Source organism: Rhinoraja longicauda, chromosome 13 (assembly GCF_053455715.1).
Source record: "Rhinoraja longicauda isolate Sanriku21f chromosome 13, sRhiLon1.1, whole genome shotgun sequence".
NCBI classification, from domain to species: domain Eukaryota; kingdom Metazoa; phylum Chordata; class Chondrichthyes; order Rajiformes; family Arhynchobatidae; genus Rhinoraja; species Rhinoraja longicauda.
The window spans coordinates 49,427,244-49,433,243 of record NC_135965.1 but is presented as its reverse complement, the minus strand read 5'-3'; positions in this window follow the sequence as shown (position 1 = coordinate 49,433,243).

Genomic DNA, 6,000 nt, shown 5'->3' with positions numbered 1-6,000 from the left:
TTATCTGGAAAAAATGATGACAAAGACATTGCAGCCAATATAGAAACATAGAAACATAGAAAATAGGTGCTGTAGGAGGCCATTCGGCCCTTCGAGCCAGCACACGTCATTCATTGTGATCATGGCTGATCGTCCACAATCAGTAACCCATGCCTGCCTTCTCCCCATATCCCTTGATTCCACTAGCCCCTAGAGCTCTATCTAACTCTCTCTTAAATCCATCCAGTGATTTGGCCTCCACTGCCTTCAGTGGCAGAGAATTCCACAAATTCACAACTCTCTGGGTGAAAAAGTTCCTTCTCACCTCAGTTTTAAATGGCCTCCCCTTTATTCTTAGATTGTGTGGCCCCTGGTTCTGGACTCCCCCAACATTGGGAACATTTTTTCTGCATCTAGCTTGTCCAGTCCTTTTATAATTCTAGACGCCTTTAAAAGATCTTTTCAATATTTGAAATATATTAATATCTGAACTATAAAAAATATAAGACAACTGTGGTTCCCTCAGAGTTGCATCTATGCAGTCGGCAATCCCAATTATTTATTATTTATGATCCCGATTATTTTATATTCCTGAGATAAAGCTACGGTTGTCAGGGGTGGTTGTGGAGGCAGATACGATAGTGGCGTTCAAGAGGGGGTTAGATCGGAACGTGGATACGCACGGAATGGAGGGATATGGATCACACACAGGCAGAGGAGATTCGTTTAACAGCATCATTTTCAGCACAGACATTGTGGGCTGAAGGGCCAGTTCCCCTGCTGCACTGTTCTATGTTCTATGTAAAACTAAAAGGCTAATACCAGCCACTAGGATTACATGGAGCAAGCTGCCAGAGGAGGTAGTTGGGGCAGGTACAACAACAGTATTTAAAGGACACTGGGTCCTGGTCCAGAAACAGGGGCCACACACAGTCTAAACATAAAGGGGAGTCCATTTAAAACTGAGGTGAGAAGAAAACCTTTCCACCCAGAGAGTTGTGAATCTGTGGAATTCTCTGCCACAGAGGGCAGTGGAGGCCGGTTCACTGGATGAATTTAAAAGAGAGTTAGATGGAGCTCCAGGGGCTAGCGGAATCAAGGGATATGGGGAGAAGGCAGGCACGGGTTACTGATTGTGGACGATCAGCCATGATCACAATGAATGGTGGTGCTGGCTCGAAGGGCCAAATGGCCTCCTCCTGCACCTATTTTCAATGTTTCTATGTTTCTACATGCATTGGAAAGGTTTATGGGGATATGGACCAAACGCGGGTAGGTGGGACTAGTGTAGATGGAGCATCTTGACCAGTATGGATGAGTTGGGCCGAAGGGCCTGTGTCCATGCTGTGTGACTCTATGACTATGTCCTGCCATATTATTAGGGGTATCCATCTGAGATGAATTAGTTTGCTCCTTAATTAAACTCAATGAGAAAAGTCAACAGATGGTTGAAAGATGTTTTTAGCAAAGCGCATTTGTGTAAATAATGCCTACTTAACTTCACAATTCACAATGCAATGTGTTCGGTGTGGTTTTCATAGAATTGTACACTTAAGGATTTAATATCTGTGCCATATGTTAATGATGCGTTATTACAAAGGGCACGCACGCACAAAAGAAAGGGAAAATCAAACTAATCCAATCTTTCAAACTATTCAAACATACGTAAATAATCAATATAATTAAGGATAAAGAAATATCCAGCAAACATCATACTTTAGTGTTCATAAAATTGTCTTTGGTGTCAACCAGCATCTGCAGTGCATTCCCAAGTGTAAAGTTATCTCACTTTAGCTGGTAACAAAGCGGAGAATGCTGGAAACATTCAGCAGGTCAGGCAGCATCAGTGGAAAGTCTCAAGCCCAGGACTCAGTCATAGTTGTTGACAGTTTCCACTTTTTTTTATAGACAATAGACAATAGACAATAGGTGCAGGAGGAGGCCATTCGGCCCTTCAAGCCAGCACCGCCATTCAATGTGATCATGGCTGATCATTCCCAATCAGTACCCCGTTCCTGCCTTCTCCCCATACCCCCTGACTCCGCTATCCTTAAGAGCTCTATCTAGCCCTCTCTTGAATGTATTCAGAGAATTGGCCTCCACTGCCTTCTGATGTAGAGAATTCCACAGATTCACAACTCTCTGACTGAAAAAGTTTTTCCTCATCTCAGTTCTAAATGGCCTACCCCTTATTCTTAAACTGTGGCCCCTGGTTCTGGACTCCCCCAACATTGGGAACATGTTTCCTGCCTCTAACGTGTCCAACCCCTTAATAATCTATAAGAAAATAACTGCAGATGCTGGTACAAATCGATTTATTCACAAAATGCTGGAGTAACTCAGCAGGTCAGGCAGCATCTCGGGAGAGAAGGAATGGGTGACGTTTCGGGTCTGAAGAAGGGTCTCGACCCGAAACGTCACCCACTCCTTCTCTCCCGAGATGCTGCCTGACCTGCTGAGTTACTCCAACATTTTGTGAATAAATCCCTTAATAATCTTATACGTTTCGATAAGATCTCCTCTCATCCTTCTAAATTCCAGTGTATACAAGCCTAGTCGCTCCAGTCTTTCAACATATGATAGTCCCGCCATTCCGGGAATTAACCTAGTAAACCTACGCTGCACGCCCTCAATAGCAAGAATATCCTTCCTCAAATTTGGAGACCAAAACTGCACACAGTACTCCAGGTGCGGTCTCACTAGGGCCCTGTACAACTGCAGAAGGACCTCTTTGCTCCTATACTCAACTCCTCTTGTTATGAAGGCCAACATTCCATTGGCTTTCTTCACTGCCTGCTGTACCTGCATGCTTCCTTTCAGTGACTCATGCACTAGGACACCCAGATCTCGTTGTACGTTTACTGCCTTTATTCCAGTATCTGCACGGTGGCGCAGCGGTAGAGTTGCTGCCTCACAACGCCAGAGACCCGGGTTTGATCCTGACTAGGGGTGCTGTCCGTACGGAGATTGTTCGATCTCCCTATGACTTACAGTACGTGGGTTTTCTCCGGGTGCTCCGGTTTCTTCCCACAATCCAGAGATGTGCAGGTTTGTAGGTTAACTGGCTTCTATAAATTGTCCCCAGTGTGTGTAGGATTGAGCTAATATACGGGGATCGCTGGTCAGCGCGGACTCGGTGGGCCGAAGGGCCTGTTTCCGCGCTGTATCTCTAAATTGAACGAAACTCCAAATGTTCTGCAGCTACAATTTTCCATTTCCATGATAAGTAATGACATTTGATTGTGAACATTACATTTAAGGATTGTCTTTAGACTTTAGAATTTAGAGATACAGCGCAGAAACAGGCCCTGCATTCCACCAGGCCGACCAGCAATTCCCATACACTAGGGATAATGTTTACTGAAGCCAATTAACCTACAAACCTGCACGTCTTTGGAGTGTGGGAAGAAACTGGAGCACCTGGAGAAAACCCATGCAGGTCGAGGGGAGAACGTACAAACTCTGTACATGTAGTCAGGATTGAACCCGGGTCTCTGGCGCCGTGAGGCAGCAACTCATTTTCAGTTTAGTTTATTGTCACGTGTACCGAGGTACAGTGAAAAGCTTTTGTTGCGTGCTGACCAGTCAGCAGAAAGACAATACATGATTACAATCGAGCCATTGACTGTATAGCTCACAGGATAAGGGAATAACGTTTAGTGCAAGGTAAAGCCAGCAAAGTCCGACCATGCCACCCCTTCCGAAACGACATCTTTTCTTTTCAAAGGTATCATAAGAAGCTGGAGTAACTCAGCGGGTCAGGCAGCATCTCGGGAGAGAAGGAATGGGTGACGTCACATCCTTTGACATGACCTTGATGCTGAGTTAAAACCAGAGGTTCTTCTGATGCATAAATTGTGTGCTGGTTTACAAATACAAGTCCATTTAATCTGCACTAAAGGATAATTGTAAAGTGAAGTTTTCCACATTAATCAACTATACGAGTCTCTCAAAACCACCATAAATTCACAAACAAAATTGGACAGTAATAATCGATTGTTATTAAAGCCCCATATACAAATTGTCTTCTTTGATATACAGGAAGAGATATTGGCATTAATCATAAATCAAAATTTGGATTTGTTAAGTATAATGTGTTTAGTTTAGTTTAGAGATACAGTCAGAGTCCATTCAACCCGTCCACACTAGTTCTATGTTATCCCACATTCTAATCCGCACTCTACACACTAGGTTTGTAGGTTAATTGGCTTGCTAAATGTAAAAATTGTCCCTAGTGTGTGTAGGATAGTGTTAATGAGCGGGGATCTCTGGTCGGCGCGGACCCGATGGGCCGAAGGGCCTGTTTCCACGCTGTATCTCTAAAAAAACTAAAACTAACGGGCGATTTATTAGAACTTGTGCTCACCAGACCAGTATGAGCTGATCTACCCAGTGTGACTTTGGTACAGCTTTTCCATTCTCAGCTGGCAAGATTTCACGGAAACTTGATTAACAGTAAAACAAGGGCTTGATTACAGAATGCAGGTTACACAAAGACTTAATTAGGTAACAAACAGAATAAAAATGATTGTCCACTAGTCTAACTTAGTTGACAGTTGATGCAACTTTCTGTTGCAATGATGTGTGCACGCTATAATATCATCTAGATGTCCCTGAAACGTGTGTCTTGTCACTGCTGTACTCCTTGTCTCAACTCTTAAACTTTATCAGTGGTTCCTTGTCACTACATTAGCACAATCCCCATCCCTATCTGCTAGTTATTAGCCTTTGCTATTCTTTTCCCTACAACAATGTGGTATCATGATCAATATGGATGAGGGCGGACACAAAATGCTGGAGTAACTCAGCGGGACAGGCGGCATCTCTGGAGAGAAGGAATGGGAGACGTTTCGGGTCGAGACCCTTCTCAGTGTGGATGAGTTGGGCCGAAGGTAGACACAAAATGTTAGAGCAACTCAATGGGACAGGCAGCATCTCTGGAGAGAAGGAATGGGAGACATTTGGGATGGAGACCCTTCTTCAAACCTGTTTCTGTGTTATATGACTATCAGTTGAGTAAATAACATAGACTAGGATGGGGCGGAACAGTGGCGCAGCGGTAGAGTTGCTGCCTCACAGCGCCGGAGACCCGTGTTCGATCCTGACTATGGGTGCTGCCTGCATGGAGTTTGTACGTTCTCCCCGTGACTGTGTAGGTTTTCTCCGGGTGCTCCGGTTTCCCCCAGAGACCTACAGGTTTGTAGGTTAATTGGCTTTTGGTTAAATTGTAAATTCTCCCTCGTGTGTGTGTGTGTGCGTGTGTGTGTGCGTGTGTGTGTGTGTGTGTGTGTGTGTGTGTGTGTGTGTGTGTGTGCGTGCGTGCGTGCGTGCGTGCGTGCGTGCGTGCGTGCGTGCGTGTGTGTGTGCGTGCGTGCGTGCGTGTGTGTGCGTGTGCGTGCGTGTGTGTGTGCGTGCGTGTGCGTGCGTGCGTGCGTGCGTGCGTGCGTGTGTGTGTGTGTGTGTGTGTGTGTGTGTGTGTGTGTGTGTGTAGGATCGTGTTAGTGTGTGGGTTGATCGCGGACTCAGTGGGCCGAAGGGCCTGTTTCCGCGCTGTGTCTCTAAAGTATAAAAGAGCACGTTCACCAAATAATGTAAGTTGGTGTTTAACATCCATTTAACACATGAAAGGTGGGCAGCAGAAACAATGCCCCGTTTCTTCAGCGCTGCAGCAGAGTATGAGCTGGAACCTTGAATAATAAATTAGCGAGGAAAAGAAACACTTTCATACAATAACAGTGAATGGCTGGCACAGGCTGCAGAGCCAGTGGGAACTCACAATTTCATGCAGTTACCGGTTATGAAAAGGCCTTTTGTGCGCTGTGTAAGCAGGGGCCTAGCACTGAAACATCTGTGTCTCTCGCTAGTGCCCATCACAGGCCTCTCTCCCCACAGACCCGAGTAACTGTGCGTAGACCCCAGGTAACCTGAGGTGAGGTGAAGAGATGCAGGCCTCCGTGCAGCACCGAGGTCTGGTAAACAGTGCGGCCTGTGAAGCAGGGTCGCCAACTTCCCCACTCCCAA